The sequence below is a fragment of the Mustela nigripes genome, chromosome 12 (genome assembly GCF_022355385.1).
Source record: "Mustela nigripes isolate SB6536 chromosome 12, MUSNIG.SB6536, whole genome shotgun sequence".
Lineage (NCBI taxonomy): Eukaryota > Metazoa > Chordata > Mammalia > Carnivora > Mustelidae > Mustela > Mustela nigripes.
In genome coordinates this window covers 27,305,084-27,323,033 of record NC_081568.1, presented here as the reverse complement: position 1 = coordinate 27,323,033, position 17,950 = coordinate 27,305,084, and the positions used below count along the sequence as shown (strand labels likewise).

The window sequence follows — 17,950 nt, the reverse complement described above, 5'->3', positions numbered from 1 at the left end:
TGCGAGTGGGGCCATCCAGTAGGGGGCTAGGGAAGGGGAAGAAGTAAGAAAGATGAAGGCATGACCTAGCGCGTTAGCAGTGGAAAGGGATCAAAAGCTTTGTGCCTGACTGGAGGTAGATTGTGACAGAGGGAACAGTAACAGGTGAAGGCTTCAGAAAAGATAAGCGTTTATATCTCAAGGACCATAAAAATGTGCATGCCCTTTGACTTAATTATGTCTCACTGGGATTCTGGGCTAAAGAAATAAATCCCCCAAAGGCAAAATGTCTTTTCACAGACATGCCCATTGTAATATTATTTGTAACAGTGAAAGTTTGGGAACAACTGAAATGTTCCTGAGATGGTATGATTAAGTAAATTATTGTGCAAAATGACATCATAAAATTAAAGAAAAAACGGAAGAATATTTTTAAAAGACCTAGATAAACACAGAGACATATTTCCTGGGTGGAAGAATTAATGCTTCAATGCTATAATTTTTTTTTCAAATGAATAAATAAGTGCAATGTAATGCCAAAGAATTTTTTTCTAATTTGAACAAATTGATTCTAAAATTTTATGAAAAATACATATATCACATTTGTCAAGAAAATGTTTAAAGGAAAACTATGATAAAATACTTGCACTAATAGGCATTATAATATACAATTTTTATAATAGAGTTATCAAAATTGTGCATTATTGGCATGCAAACAGAACAGAGTAGTACTCAGAATAGATATAAAATATATGTAAATGTAACATATGATATTGACATTAGAAATCATTGGCAAAATCATGGTTTTTCAATAAAGGGTAATGGGATAACTGACTATGCATTCAGAAGAAAGTTAATGTTTATCATATTTATAAATAAAATATATAATTATATTTAATGTGCAATTCACATATATTTAATATACTAATATATTAATTAATATATTATTTGATCACATTTTGATTTAAATATATTATAATTAAGTATCAATTATGTAGTTAATATATATGACATTTATATTATATTTATAATGGTATAATATAAAATATAATAAATATAATGTTTATAATATTTTTTAAAAATTCCTAGGATGATTAAAAATCTACTGTAAAAAAATTAACAGTATTCGAAGCAAAGAAGCAATAGAGAAAACCCAGAATATAATGGACAGATTTGACAAGATGAAAAATCAAAACTTATGTCCATTAAAAAAATAGTCCATAAACAAAATCAAGGGAAATAGGACAGAGAAATGTTTACAATAGATTTCACTAGGTGTTAATGTGTATAATAGAAACAGAACCTCAAAGATTGATTTTTAAAAAGACAAACATATCAGAAGAAAAATAGGCATAGGATTGAACAGTCACAGCGTAAAAAAGAATTCAAATAATAAACATATGGACTCAACCTCCCAGGAAGTCAGAAAACTGTGAATTAAAACAATAAGACACCATATTTTGCCTACCAGACTGGAAAAATTAGACTGATAAAACCCAGTGGCTGAAAGAATGTGAAAAAACATCCTTGGTAGGAGGGTAAATCAGTAAGAATGTATATTGCTAAATATTTGGGGAAAAGTTACCTATGTTATGATTCAGTAATCTCACTTCCAGGATTTTCTTCTCTAACAGTTTTGGAAAGCAAACTTGGCAGTGTTTAGTTCTCATTCCCTCTGACCCAACAATGCCATTTCTAAATGTCTCTCCTAAGGTACATGCAAAGATAATCATGGCAGCATTATTTACAATAAAAAGCTGAAATTACTGAAGATCTAACAAAGGAAGAATGCTAGAATAAATTACAAACTAGACAGCCATATATGAGGAAGTGGTGATGCAACATAGGAGCTTAAGTGGGTAGAAGAAGAATCAATGAAACAAGATGGAATTGGGAGGAAGACAAACCATAAGTGACTCTTAATCTCACAAAACAAACTGAGGGTTGCTGGGGGGAGGGGGGTTGGGAGAAGGGGGTCGGATTATGGACATTGGGGAGGGTGTGTGCTTTGGTGAGTGCTGTGAAGTGTGTAAACCTGGTGATTCACAGACCTGTACCCCTGGGGATAAAAATATATGTTTATAAAAAAATAAAAAATTAAAAAAAAAAAAAAGAACAAGTGAAGTCTGTAGCCAGTAACCTAGAATGTATAATTGCACTAATCTTAAAAAAGACACGTCACAGAAATGGTCACATTTTTAGTTTAAAGAATATTTGCGGGACGCCTGGGTGGCTCAGTTGGTTAAGCAGCTGCCTTCGGCTCAGGTCATGATCCCAGCGTCCTGGGATCGAGTCCCACATCGGGCTCCTTGCTCAGCAGGGAGCCTGCTTCTCCCTCTGCCTCTGCCTGCCATTCTGTCTGCCTGTGCTTGCTCTCTCCCCCCCTCTCTCTCTGATAAATAAATAAAATTAAAAAAAAAAAAAAGAATATTTGCATGTGCATATGGAGACATAACAACATACATGTAAGAAAGGGACAGATAGGCTCCAATCTGTTCATCGCAGTCACCTCTAGAGATGAGATCAGAGGATAGGAGGAGGGTGTGTGATCTGAGAAGGTTATATCTGACTTTACAGATACAGATTTTTTTTTTAACAGTGCTGTGATGTGAGTGATTTTTTTTTTCACCCTTGTGGTTTTTTTTTTTTTTTTTTTTTAGCATTTTTCTTTTTCTTTTTCTTTTTTTTTTTTTAATTTTTGAGAAAAAAGTATAATCCTCAGAGAAGAAAGATGGAGAACCAAAGGGAAGACTGTCCCCAGCCATGAAGGAGGAGAAAGAAGAGAGACATGACAAGAGGCAACCCAGAGAAGTCAGGGACAGAAAGGGTCTGGGGAGGGCAGGGGCTGAGAATCCAGGAAGGACAGCTTCGGGAGGAAGGAGGCTGGAGGCAGTGTTGCAAGCCAGGGTGCGCTGTGCCTGCGCATCTCTGGAGAAACAGAGAATCAGGGCCTCACCCTAAACCTCCTGAATTAGAAGCCTTTCAAGTGACACCCAGACACAGTAGCTTTGAAACATGCCCCCCGCCCCCATGATGGTGGTGTGCGGTCAAGGTTGACAACCACTGATTGAAGGCATTGAAAGGGTAGTGAGTCAGGGAAGCAGAGGAGTGTAGTTCATTCTTTCCCACTAAATTTGACAGGTGCAGAAAGGAGTGAATTAAATTAATAAAAGTTACTAGAACATGGTAAAGCACAAACAGGTCACCAGGGTCAAGGATGATAGGAGCACATTATAGGCTGAGATGAAGCAGCCCATGGGCAGAAGGGATTAAATATTCGAGGAAGGTGGTCATAAAAGAGAGAGGAAGAGGGGGGAAAAGAATTTGTTTCTAGATTTTCTGTTATTTGTCAGATATTTACATATGCTATCACCATTATTATTTCTTTTACTGGTGATTAATAACCACCATCATTATTATTTTTTTTGAGGCCTGTATTACTGTATCCTAGTATTTACTGTGAGGCAACTGAAGCTTAGGAAATGTGTACGAAGAGCAAGGACTCAAACCCACACCCAAAGCAATCAGCCACACAGCAGGGTCTTGGAAGCACAGTGACTGCTTGTGGTTTAGGGACAGGGTCTGTGCACCACACCACGGAGCAGAAAGCCAGCCTTGCCTTTCTCTCCTGGTGAGCTGCCCACTAATCACTCAACAACCAATCTCACCTACCAGAAGCCAGGAGCACAGCTGGGGGGACCGGTCTGCAGCTGACTGGGAACCCCAAGAAGAAAAGCGAGGTCCCCACCTTTCAAGAGCTCACAGTCCGGACTTACCCAGTGTGCTATCTTTTTCACCAACTATGAAAACTGTCTGACTAGAACAACTCCAAGAAACAGAGTAATCCTTTGCCTTGCAAAGGTCATATAGAAATATTCTGTCATCGAAGATTTCATATCACCCAGGGGTTCAGGAAATAAATAGGAGTTGCATGTTTTCGTGACCCTCAGGAGAGGAGGCAAACGTATCTGGAGTATCACGGGAAGCAGGTGGAGGGTTGTGCATGAAAGATGCATCTCTCCCAGGACTCAGAGAACCAGATGGAATCTCTGGTCATGTTACTGAACAGGAAGCATCAGGTGATGTCGGTGGTCTTCAGGTCCAAAAAGATCACCAAGCATCCTGGGATTTTTAACTTCTTCCTGAGACCTGGCAAGTGGCTGCCAGTGAATATTACTTGCCAGTTACTCTGGGGTGACAGGAAAAGTGGCATCAAAGGGGGAAAGCCCAATGTTCCGGGAACTTTTATTTCTGAAACTCAAAAGGCTTCGTTTAGAATATCTCCTTGATACCCGCTCTGGATTAGGAAGCAATCAGCTGCAGCAGTAATCAAGGGCATCAAACACACTTCCCACTTAGTAATTGGTGGGTAACTGTTTGATTCAGACAGTTACTATGGGTTTCCGTACTTTTTTGCGAGAGAAAAATTTGCAATTGTGCATGGTTTTGTTATGACCAAATTAAAAAAAAAAAAAACTATTAGAAAAAAAAAATCTGCATTTGCAGAAAATAAGAAAAGGGTGCCCCTACCACTGTTTCTGTTCTATTCGTGCGGTGGAAACACCGCACCCTGGAAATTTGGGCTCTGGGGTATCAAAAAAGAAAGCGAAACCCTATTCAGGTTACTGACTATTTTCTTTTACCCCTTTCACTCTGACCCCTCCTTCTTGTTAGAGAAGGGGAGATTCAACTCCCTGGAGCCCCGTCCAATATTGTCAAGCTGCTGTTATTCAGATAAGGAAAGAAATTTGACATGGAGACGCTCCCTATCTTGACTGCTGGCAGGAATACCATCTTCGAGGCGATTCGATGTATTAAGCCATTTTTATGATTGTTTTGCCTCTGTGTTTTCTGGAGCAGTCTCCGTGGAAGCTGTATGGCCCCGATCATGCGAAACCAATCTGGGATGATCAGTTATTTCTTCTCCAGGTGTCTGGGGTGTTCCGGCTCCCCCAAGCACCTCCCTCACCTTGCAAACCTGGCAGGTTCTGGACATTTTGCATGCTGAAGAAAATCACTGTTTTGCCTCCAGCAAGGAACATAAGTGTTGCAACACTGACTCCTCCTCTAATGAAGAAAGAGTGAACAAGTGCACCGAGTTGAGCTTCACAGAGAGCCACCCGGCGAGGACCGCGGTGCCCGGGCAGCGAACGACCGAGAGCGCGGGTCTGCAGGGCTTCCCCCTCCCCGCCCCCACCCCGCCCCCGCCCCCGCCGCTTTCCGTCTTAGTGGATCCTCTCCCTCTCTCTGGATTTTACCCGCTGTCCGCCAAACAGCTTTACACACAATGATCTCCACGTCCTTTTGCAGGAAGTGCTGACGGACGGATATGGCAGACTTGGCTCCCAGGCAAAAGTGAGTAGCCACCGCCTGGCTGGGCCTGTGGCGGACGCGGGGGCTGCGGGTTCGAAGCCCGCCAGGCGTGCGGCGCCGGGGGCTGCGGGCTCGAGGTCGGCTAGGCGCGGGAGGGCTGCGCTTTCAAGGCCGGCCAGGTGCGCGGCGCTGCGGGCTGCGGGTTCGATGCCCGCCGGGCGCGGGGGGCTGCGCTTTCGAGGCCGGCCAGGGGCGCGGCGCTGGGGGCTGCGGGTTCGAGGCCGGGCTGCGGCTCCCGGAAAGCACCAGAACCCAGCCTGAGGGGGCAGAGGCGCTGCCGGGCGGCGGCCGCAGGTGCGAAAGTCGGGGCTCTGACCGCAGGCAGCACTGCTGCCCCCTCGGAGAGAAATTAAAAGTGCCCCCTCCCCCTGACAGCAGCGCACCTTGGTCTTTTGTAAAGGCGTCGTCGGATGAGCCCTGGAGAGTGAGTTTCGGCGTGACCGTGGCATTCTCGCAATGTAAATTATTTACGTGAAACTGAAAAGAAAATATAGCGGGAAGGGGCTCGGGCAGGTGAGGCGATGCCCGCGGGCTCGCGGGGTCTCCCGGCGGCGGCGCCGCGGACTCCCGGGCAGCCGGTGGGGAAAGTTCAGGGTCGCCGGTGCTGGCCCGAAAGGCGGGGCTCCCGCGCGAAGGCAGCGAGCGCCGCGGCAGGTCCGAGGCTCCCGCCGGAACCGTAGCCCCGAGCGGGGGCGGGAGGGAGGCCTTCCAGCCCGGGAGGCAGCGGCGAGCCGAGCCCGCCGGCGGGGAGCGGCACACTCGCGGGACCGCGGAGCCCGGCGCCGTGCGGGGGACAGCGGGGCGGGAGTGCCAGCCCTTCCAGCAGGAGAATATCCTTGTAGTGACCTCTACCTGTGTCCTGGCGAAGCAGCGCACGTTGCCCTAATAAGCAATTTAGGGTTTTCTGTGATCGGACTTGAAAACGGTGGCAAAATAGTATTATTAATCTGGAGAGATTCGTTTGTTTTCATTCATCGCGTTGGCTGGTAAAGATTCTCCCCCAGTCTCCTGCTTCTTGGTTAGTGGAGTGCTGCTATTCCTAGCCGTTCCTCTGGCTGTGCAAACTCGGTCAAGGCAGTCATCCTCTCTGGGCCTCCGTCTTTCTTGCAATATTTAAGCAAATTAATCATCCCATATATAGATATACATATATACACGTGTGTGTGTGTGTGTGTGTGTATGTATGTATCATTAAACATAATATGTGTATATACATAGTGTATTTTATATATAATTATATATACTATATACTATACATTATATAGTGTATGTATTCTATATTATAAATAATATATGGGGTAAATATGCTGGATGGTATAAGGAAGAAGCAGATGAAATTTTTAATTTTAGTGGTTTTTAAATATTGGAACTCATGGGTCCTTTTGAGAATTAGCTGTGAGTCCTCTCCCAAGGGGCAAAAATATTCTTATGTAATGTACATAAAGTTTTGCAAGCAATCCCTCAGGGTTTGTAGTTGCTCCCTGAAGACCTGAACCCCAGATAAACATTCATTTCCTTCCTTCTGAGAACCTTTTGTATTGAGACCATCCAGCTAAACCTCTGCTGGCTGCTGGGCTGGCAATGTAAGTAATAATCTATAGCCAGCCCTCCGGTGGGGTCTGAAGTCAGCCATGCTGCTGAAGGAGAAAGCACTCCTGCCGTGAGTAAGCTCCTGGGATAGGGTTTCCCAAAGGTTTCACCAATCTCTGCCTCTGGGGAACCTTCCTCACAAACTCTTTTCATGACTTTCCAAAGGGGAGGTCCTCAACCCTGGAGTTTTCAGTCCTGTACACAACACTCTAGGGCCACCTGTAGAAAGTGTCTCAAAGATGGATCTTCGTGTCACCTAGCTGGATGTCAAACAGTAAAGCCAAAAGCTTTGTTTTGGAACAGAGCGCTGTTCACTCCCCTGTGTGTAGTAGGGATAGTAATAGTGTTCTTTTGGACCTAGGCACTTTTCTTTTAAAGTACTAAGGACTTGTATTGGGGTATCTGGGTGCTCAGTTGGTGAAGGGTCCAACTCTTAATTTTGTCAATGCTGGGCATGGAGCCTGCTCAAGATTCTTGCCCTCTCCCTCTGCCCCTTACCTCTCAAAAAGAAAAAAAATAATTAAAAAAAAAATAAAATTAAGTACTAAGGACTCCTGTCTTGTGGGACCCAAGTCTTCCATTGCCAGTGCCAGCAGGGTACAGCAGAGGACACATGGAGCTTTGGAATCTGATAGACCGGGCTTCAAATCTTGGCTCCCACACTTGGACAGGTCACTGAACTACTCTAAGCCTCGCTTTCCCTGTTTGTAAATGGGGAACAATACTGTCTTTCTTGCACAGTTATTAGGAAAATGGAAAATGAGAAATGGAAATGCCCGGTTTATAGTCAGTAGGAAGCTGGTATTATTAATATTAACATGAAGTTATCAGTAAGTGTTAAATAGTTTTATACTTTTCTGGAGCAACTTACTCTTCTATGGGGCTTATGTCAACAAAAGAAGGAGTGAAGTCAATTCTGCTCTAATTATTCTCAAAGATGAGGGGTGGATTCAGAATACACAGCTGGCTTTACTGCTTCACCTTTGTCAAGCAGAGCACTCTGTGTGGCCAGCAAATAAAGTGTGTCCAGACTGACATATGTTCTTGACCCTTACTCCCAATTCTCTTTTGGCCTATAATCTTGAACATGACATAGGTAGCTCTCTACTTCTAGCAACAGACACTGCTGCATGGACACTGCAGAGGTCTCATGGTTGCACCCATCTCCAGAAACCCTCAAGACTGTCTCTGTACAGAAAATTGTCTCCACTGTCATTGTTCGAAGGGTGGCATAGATATAGCCAATTCAGTTTATCCCATCTCTCCATCTATCTCTGCGTCTCTGTCTCTCTCTTTGGTACTGGCCCTTTGGTTCCAAGAAGCTGGATGACATTGAGATGTAGGAAAGAAGTATCAGAATCCTAAAAGGAAATTGAATACCCTCAAGGTGGCCATTCCAAAGATGGACAGGGATAGTCTGGGAAGGCAAAGATGACAATACTGATACCAACTTTCCACCGAGCCTTCAAGATGGACTAAGCACTTTGCTATATGACCTCAATTAATTCTCATAGCAACGCTGCAGGGTATGGATTATCATGTAGAGCTTTACAGATACATTGAGACTTTAAAAAGTGTGCATAACTTGTCCAATCTGCATAGCTGCTAAAAGACAGAAGAACCAGGATCCAAACCCAGGTCTGTTGGACTTGAACGCTCAGCTCACTCTTTTTGCACTGCCTCGTGCCTCCACGCTCCCTGGCATCAGAAGGTTGCTTCATGCCAATTGCGTCCCAACCCAGTTCTTCTTCAGAGCATTTAGAGCAGGAATAACCAAATCTTCTAGATGATTTAAGCAGAGTGAACATACACTTTGCATGTGATACATATTAACAGGCAGCGACAATGAAATGGCCTTTGAAGAAGGATGTTCCCAACCCTTTCCAGACTGAGCTGGAAGTCGAGTTAGGCAACACCAGGCCGGGGCAGGCTAGGCTGGCTTCCAGCCACCAACTCCCTGAGCCTCTCTTTTAGGTTGAAAAGAGCTCTGTAATGTTCGCTCTTGACTACTTTGAGAATCAGGACACCATTTACAGTTACGTCCCCGTGTGAACTATTTATTCACTCATTTATTCATTTAACAAACACTTGCTGAGCTCTGAATAAGGCAGACAACGTCCCAGCTCCTGTGGAGCTTCTGTGGTAGAGAGAGTGACAGATCAGAGGCAGTGAGCAAACGCAGAAATAAGATAATTTCAGATACTGAAAAAATGCCATGAAGAAAGTAAAGAGAGGCCAGGGGCTCAAGAGAGCAGGGCTTGGAGGCAACTTGAAGAGGGCAGTAGAGACGGTGTCCACAGAGAGGTCACTCTTGAACTTAAACCTGCATAAGAAGAGGGAGCCAGCCTGATGAAGGTCTGCGGAAAGGGCTGTCTTCTCAGAAAAACCTCCAGAGAAAGAGCTGGAAGTGGAATAAATGAAACATTAGAGCCTCAAAGATAGTGAGATGGAGCCTTGCAAATCAATTTGAGTTTTAAGTAGGAGAAATTCCTCATTGACTGCCTATCATACTCTTCATGGCTGTGCTGTGTACTTACCTCCTATCTTATTTAACCTCCCCAACCATCTGGCGAGTTAGCTATTTTTGTCTTGACTTAATAGTAGAGGAAACCAAGGTTCATAGCAGGTAAGCAGCTAGCACAAGGTCACAAAGCTGGTCTTAGAACCCGGTAGTCTGTTTTGCTCCAAAGCCTAAAACCTTTTGCTAACACAGCATGTGGCCTTTGAAATAATCTCTTCCAGAAGATTGCAAGGAGCTAATAGACGGAAATTGTCAAAAGTGTATTAGGTGACTAAATGCTGACAGGCGATTTGTATCTCATGCCCCAAATTATAGTGAGTGTGTCTAAACTTGCTCAGTGCGGCACACTAGCCCTAGCCACGTATGATGACTGAAAAGTTGAAATGTGATGAGTCCAGACTGAGAAGAGCTGTAAGTGTAAAAATATACCCTAATTTCAAAGACCTAGGGGAAAAAAAAAAAAAAAAACCGCACTTCATTAATTCTTACACTGATCATATGTTAGGATGGTAACATTTTGGATGCTTCGTTTAGATGAAATATACTATTAAAATGAATTTCATCTGTTTCCTCTTAATTTCTTAATGCAATTAATAGGAAAATTTAATTGCACATATGACTTGCATTATGTTCGCATTTAACACAACTGGTATAGACCAATGAGTTGACAAATACATAATAGGAAATTTCCTCCCTTCTTCTAACACCATTTCTTCTCATTTTTGGCTCAGACTTCTCAAGTCTTACCCAATGGACAAATCTCAGACCAAAGGGTCATTTTGAATCTAAATTTAGATTTACCTTAAAGTTACTTCCCAGGACAATGTCTTTGTCATTCCGGCACTCGTAAAATCAGATTAGGAGACAGCTAGGGCTTCATGTTTGTGTGTAAAGCCCATCAAATAAGACATCTCACTGGGGTGATGTTGCTTCCTCTCTTCCTCTCGCTTAAAGCAGCCTGAACAACATGCAGTCCCAGTTTCCAGAAGGACTGCTCCAAGAATATAACAGAAGGCCATTTTGGTTTCTTTTGTCTGCTGGCTAAAGTGGTCCTTGAATATCATATCACCAAAGTAAAGATGTGGTTTTTTCTTGCAGTTTCATGTATGCCAAAGGGAGAGCAGTCCGATTTCTGAAGTTATTAGAGGAAGCCTCTGACTTGAGATATCAGAGGTCTGGGTTCTACTTTGTGTACTGGTTTGTGTGTTAGCCCTCACCCTGCTTCCCCCAACAATACTATAGTAAGTTCAGAGATGATGAGATAATGCCACATAAAATGCTCATGAAGAAATGAGCTATGCAGATGTTGGCCATGGGTACCACTGAATCTTTTCCCCATGGGAAAGCTTGAGCAAAACATTATATGGAATGTTCTGGGATGCCTGGGTGATCAGTCGGTTAAGCATCTGCCTTCGGCTCAGGTTCATGATCCCAGAGTCCAGGGATCAAGTCCCACTTTGGGCTCCTTTCTCAACAGGGAGTCTGCTTCTCCCTCTGCCTACTGCTTCCCCACTTGTGCTCTTTCTTTCTGACAAATAAATAAAATCTTTTAAAAAGAAGAAGAAGGAGGAGAAGAAGAAGAGATGTTCTTTTGGATATGCAAATAGTGTTTGTTCATTTTCACTTGAAATCTACATCTGGTGGGGGGATGACAATGTGAAGTTGAGCACAAGTGAATTTTAGTAAATTTATATCAACAGGAGCCGCATCTTTCAGCATCTTCTAAGCCAAGAAGTCTGTGCCAGACTCCATAGGGAAAATAACAGAGCAAAACAGAGGTCTTTGCTCTGGGGAAGCAGGTTATCTTGTTGAGAAGATGGGCATAAACAGAAAAACACCAGGAGCAATGTCAGACAATATTCTCCAAGAGTTATGTGAATGAAACAGAATTTGGAGATTCCAGAGGGCAGTGTACCTGAGAAACAGAAGGTATGAGATGGACATTAAAGGACATAAACTGAGGCTGAAGACAAATGGAGCTGGGGAGAGAGGGTATTTTTTCCAGTAAGAAAACATGCACGTAGTCCATGTAGGCCCATGACAATAGGAATGTGCAGGGATGGTTTGTCGTTGTGAAAAAAAAACAAGTGGCATCGCTGGAGAAACTTTTACAACATACTGATTCCTCAACACACTCCCACAGTTTTCATTTAATCAGTTTAGGAGTAGGGACTACTTGGTATTATTGTTGTTGTTGTTTTTAATTTTTAAAAAAATTAAAAAAAATTTTTTTTTAATTTTTTTAAATTCTCCAGAATATTCTAAAATGAATATTCTAAATCAGAGTTGAAAACCATTGAGGAAAAAACACAAGGTTTTTAAATCATAGTCATAGGAAGTAAAATTTAAAGGGTAATATTTTAAAGGGGAGTCAATGGACAATCAAGAATTGTGGTCTTTATGGAAATTGATATACATGTATATTTCTTTTTTCTTTTCTTTTCTTTTCTTTTTTAAGTAAGCTCAATGCCTAGTATGGAGCCCAGCACGAGGCTTAAACTCATGGCACTGAGATTAAGACCTGAGCTGAGATCAAGAGTCGGATGCTTAACCAATTGAGCCACCCAGGCGCCCCTATATATATATATATTTCTATGTAGTCTTTTTAATTCACTGGTAACTGTTATCCATAGTGATCCTATCCACTTGGGAGTGGCTAAAAGTTGTAATTCGCTCCCTATTTCCTTACTCTGTGTGTTCTTGCACTGTCTTGTAGTCAGTCCTAGCTAAGTGTGTGACAGCTGGTATGTCATAGCCGCTTGGATCCACCAGGCTTGGTGTAATCTTTGCGAAGGGCTTTATCATTGTGCCCATTTGTGCCCACGGTAGCTATTTTACAATAATCTGTAAACTTCCCTCACCTCCTCAACTTGACAAATTGGGCAATAGAGTTTAATTACTTGCCTTGGACCTTGAGGCTAACTGGCAATGGAGGTGAAATTAGAATTCTCAGCCACTGCATTCCCCGTATCTTATTTGGCTCCCAAAGTGAGGCAGCCCAGCCTTGTGCTACTGTTAGAATACTCTGTCCTGGCAATGCTATTTCTTCAGTGAATGAGTCAGTGTTACAGATCAGTAGGTGAGAGATGACAGGTTGGCCCGAGCTGCAGCACTGGGATGGTGAGTATCAGCAGAGGCAGGGACAGCCACAGCAGTCTCCGGAGGACCATCCCTATCATCTGGGAGTTCCTATTCCAGTGAAAGTCTGGCCAGGCCTATGATAGAAATTCCAGCCCTACCTCTGTGAAGTGAAGTCTCCTGGGTCCCATAGCTTGTGGGCTATTCTAATTCCTCTCCAAAACTCCCGTTCATGGAAAAGATATTGATTTTTGTTACACGTCTGAAAAGAAGAGAAGAAAGCCCAGCTATTTTTACAGCTGCATTTTTAAAAGAATTATTTACGTGTTTTGGGAACTTCTGGGTTTATTGTGAGGCTGGGAGGTCTTTATGAAAGGTAGCAGAAGAAAGCTAGAGTCTGGGCACTAGACTCTTTAGAACTAAGAAGGGCAGCTAATTTTGCACCCTCCACCAATGGTTATTTCATTTTTATCCATCTCCAAATCCATTACCGATTTAAGAACAATTTCCATATCTTCTGTTAGAGCAAAAAGAAAGTCTCTAGAACAGTAGTCCTCAGCACCGATTGCTCGAGACAGGCATCTCGGGAGCTTTAAGAATACAGATCCCCAGGCCCCATCCATAGATCCATTGAATCAAGATTTTGGGAATGCAGCCAGGGCATCTGTATTTATTTACAACTCTCCAGGTGACTATAATGTGCATCAGTATGAGCTGATCTTACTGCTCAGCTAAAATCCAAATCTTAATTTCTTATTCGTATTTCTCCTTTTGACTTGTTTTAGATCACATGACCCCAGAGAACCATCCAAACTATATTTGGGTTGTCATTCTACTCCTTGGGAAACATGGTCTCCAGCATAATATTAAGTCTTCTACCTATCTAAACTAACTCCAAACTCCGAATGCCCAGCATAGCCTCATGATGAAAACTTCTGTAAGTGCAATTTGGAGATCAGATTGCCAGAAGCTTGATAGCTATGAGATTGAGAGATAGAGGTTAAGCATCCCTGCCACTCATGCATTAAATTTCCCAATTGCTATGTTGATCTTTAGCAATACTTGCTTTCCTCTCTCAGCCATTTCAAAGCCAATTAACTCCATTCTTGTTCACACCCTTATTAAAAATATAATTACAGCAGTATTCTCTAGGGATTGTCATTGGATAGATTTTACAACGTGCAATGGCCAAGAACTAACTAGGTTGTGTAAACCATCTCAGCCCTGAGAAATCATATGGGATGCAGGGGACTCCCAGCCCCACGGTAGGCTAGTTGAGTCATGAATTTTAGTGTGGAAAGAAACAGTTACAAGTCACCCAAATATATCATAACCTAGGATACAGAAAATGGGTGTGGAATCAATTTGACAACAATTATTTGAGAATAATTATCCAGGGTCTAATTAACCATTCTCAGAAGGTTGTGTTAATGCCAAAAAGCAACCAAGTTTTGGGTGCCTGGGTGGCTCAGTCATTTAAGCACCTGCCTTTGGCTCAGTCATGATCCTGGAGTCTCGGGATCGAGCCCCACGTTGGGCTCCCCGCCCAACAGGGAGTCTGCTTCTCCCTCTGCCCCTCACCCTGCCCATTCTCACTCTCCCTCCCTCTCCCAAATGAAAAATGGTTAAAAAGGAAGCAACCAAATTTCTATATAGATTTGGAGGGAAGGAAAGAAAGAGAGTGATATACCATTGTAGTTTTCTGGAGTGTTGAGGTTGCAGAGTTAGAAGATAAGAAATCATGAAGGAGGATGCAGAGAGTAGCATCAGCAGAGCCCTCCTGGGAGCCAAGCATCATGGATGTCCCCAGTTTTCATTCGCTCAACTTTGATGGAGGGCCCACTACAGCCAGAGGCTGTTACATGACCTGGAAGAAGAGTGATAAAGTTTCTGCTCACATGGAATTTATACGTCATTGAGAGGAAAGAAGATACTCCACATTGAGAAGCCAATAATTAAAATCCAGTAAGTTGGTTAGTGCTTTGCAGACAAATGAAGGGAGGTCAAGGGTGTGGCATCTGATGAGGGCTGCTTTGAATAGGATCACAAGAGGTGTGCTCTCTGATGTGGTGGCCTCTGAGCTCACACATCAGTGTCAAAGCAATACAGAGGTCAGGGAAAAAGAAGGCCAGGTAGAGGGAACAACAAGACGCCCTGAGGTTGGTAAAGGGTTGTCACGTTCAGGAAACAGAGAGGAGACCACTATGGCTGGATCTCATGGAGGAAGAAATACAGCGTCAGATGGGGAAACAGCCCAGAGGGTAGAGGTCATGGGATGAAGTTAGGATTTTAAGTTCTTTAAGGAAATCATTGGGAGGTTTTAAGGAGAGGAGTGATGTGTTCTTTTTTAGATTCAATTAATTAACATATAGTGTGTTATAACATACCTTATAACATGTATTATTAACACAGAGTATAGTTTCAGAGGTAGAATTTAGTGATTCATAGTTGCATATGACACCCAGTGCTCATCACATCATGTGCCCCCCCCTTAGTGCCCATCACCCAGTGACTCCATCCCCCCCACCTCCCCTCCAGTGACTCTCAGTTTGTTTCCTAGAGTTAAGCGTCTCTTAGGGTTTGTCGCGAGAGTATTATGCTAAGCAAACTAAGTCCATCAGAGAAAGACAATTATTGTAAGATCTCTCATATTTGGAATTTAGAAACAAAGCAGATGATCATAGGAGAAGGGAGGGAAAATAAAATAAGACAAAATCGAGCGTAACGTGTTCTACATTGCATTTTAGAGCTCTCTTGGGCTTCAGGGTGGAGAATGCAGTGTAGACTGGAAGCAGAGAGGGAATGTGGCAGGTCCAGCAGGGAAGGATGGATCAGCTAGAATGGGGGCAGGGGAGTAGAAGAAGCATGGGGTTCAGGAGTGATTCTGGAGGTAGGGTCAGCAGGCCGTCCAGGTGGATAAGGCCAGCAACAGTAACGGCAGACCTAGTCCTGTCTGAGGTCATTGCTCCCACCCCATCCCTATTCAGGTCACTGGTTACGAGCCAAAATGGAGTAACATCTAATGCTATTTGGAAGCATTAGGGATTTTACCTTAGCTTATTTAAGCAGGAAAAAAAAAAAAATCAAATTCCTGTCCAGGGAGAAATTTGTTTGCTGCTTTTTACCTCCTCACCCTTAAAATGTCATCCTGTCTCATAAGACTGTTTTGTTGATTACTACGCTTTCTGTAAAGGCTAGAAAAGTCACATTCACATTCCTAAGTTTATCTTTTTTCCGAGTTTTTTGAGACTCTGGTTGCATTTACTGAATTCTTCATGCCATCAGACATGTACACACGGCTTTTTGCCATTGGTCCATTTTCCCAAGTAAATGCTGATATCATAATAGCAAGCATGGAATGAGCACTTACAATATCCAAGGCATTGTTTTAAGAATTCACATTTATAATTCACATTATAAATTCACACTTATTCTTCCCAGCCACCCTCTGACTCAGTATTCTTATCACTATCACTTTATAAATGAAGAAACTAAGGCAAAAAAGAAAGAAAGAAAGAAAGAAAGAAAGAAAGAGAGAGAGAAAAGGGTGAAGTCACACCTAAGTTCACACAGCTGGTAAGTCACAAAGCCAGGTTTTGCACGAGTCTGGAAGCAGAGCTCCAGGTTCTCAGTCACTAAGTTGTGCTGCTTTCCCTCTGTCTCCTTTTCGCTCTTTCTTTTGTAACTGAAATTGCTACTTTCAAAATCAGACTTGTTTCCCCTGCAAAAATCCCCATGTGCCACGAAGAGATGCTTTGGTGGGCCAGGGCTTCTGGAAGCAGAACTGGAGAGGAAATGCCATAATTCAGAGGCTGGATGATTCAGCCCCTCTCCCTCCAGGAGGACTCTACATTTAAGCCACCCAGCCAAGGTAGGAAGAGAATCTCCCCGCCCCAGGGAGCTGCTGGAAAAATGCCCCCTCTTCACCCTATCTCCTCTTCTGCCCACCACTCAGTTCCTGTGTTGTGCCCACCTATTGGTCTCTTCTCAAAAGATGAAAGAACTCAAAGTTTCTCAATAAGTTGTGAAACAAATTCTGGTTGCTCTTCAAGATCATCTGAGGCTGGCCTTTAGAAACCTACCCCAGCAAGGGTGTCATCAGATAAAATGCTCAATAATTTATCAGTAATTTACCAGTTGCATATAATACCCAGTGCTCATCACATCACATGCCCTCCTTAATCCCCGTCACCCAGTTACCCCATTCCCCACCCACCTTTTCTCTGGCAACCCTCAGTTTGTTTCCTATAGTTAAGTGTCTCTCATGGCTTTTCTCCCTCTCTGATGACTTCTCATTCAGCTTTCCCCTCCCTACCCTTATGATCCTCTGCATTGTTTCTTATATTCCACATAGGAGTGAAACCAAATGATAATTGTGTTTCTCTGACTGACTTATTTTGTTCAGCATAATACTCTCCAGTTCCATCCATGTCAATGTAAATGGTAGATATTCATCCTTTCTGATGACTGAGTAATATTTCATTGTATATATGAACCACATCTTCTTTATCCATTCATCCGCCAATGGACATCTAGGCTCTTTCCAGTTTGGCTCTGGTAGACATTTTTGCAATGAACATTGCAGTGCAGGTGCCCCTTCAAATCAATACATTTGTATCTTTGGGTTAGATACCTAGTAGTGGAATTGTTAGCTCATGAGATAGCTCTATTCTTAACATCTTGAGGAACCTCCGTAGTATTTTCCAAAGTGATTGTATTAGCTAGCATTGCCACCAGCAGTGTAGGAGGGTTCCCCTTTCTCTGCATCCTTGTCAACATTTGTTTTTTCCTGTCTCATTAATTTTAGCCATTCTGACTGGTATGAGGTGGTATCTTATTGTCATTTTGATTTGTATTTCCCTGATGCCAAGTGATGTGGAGCATTTTTTCACATGTCTGTTGGCGATTTCTATGTCTTCTTTGGAAAAGTCTCTGTTCGTGCCTTCTGCCCATTTCTTGACTGGATTATTTGGGATTTGGGTGTTGAGTTTGTTAAGTTCTTCATAGATCTTGGATACTAGTTCTTTATCTGATGTATCATTTGCAAATATCTTCTCCCATCACGTCAGTTGCCTTTTAGTTTTATTCACCATTTCCTTTGCTGTGAAGAATACTTTTATTTTGATGAAGTCCCAATTGTTCATTTTTGCTCTTGGTTCCCTTGCCTTTGGAGACGTGTCTAGCAAGAAGTTGCTGCAGCCTAGATTGAAGAGGTTGCTATGTTCTCTTCTAGGATTTGATGGATTCCTATCTCACAGTTAGATCTTATATCCATTTTGGGTTTATCTTTGTGTATGGTGTAAGAAAAAGGTCCACTTTCATTTTTCTACATGCGGTTGTCCTTGCTAGGACAACAAAAAGAAATAAAAGACATTTAAATTGGCAAAGAAGAAGTCAAACTCTCACTCT

The 17,950-nt window shown here is 42.8% G+C and overlaps 1 protein-coding gene across 1 annotated transcript in view; it reads left to right on the top strand.

Moving 5' to 3' along the window:
* The first annotated feature begins 5,138 nt into the window (after nt 1-5,138).
* The window catches only part of PRLR (prolactin receptor), a 167,783-nt gene continuing 154,971 nt past the window's right edge, over nt 5,139-17,950 (top strand). Inside the window, exon 1 of the mRNA XM_059416995.1 lies at nt 5,139-5,334. The gene's annotated coding sequence lies outside the window, so the exon portion shown is untranslated. The remainder of the gene's footprint in view (nt 5,335-17,950) is intronic.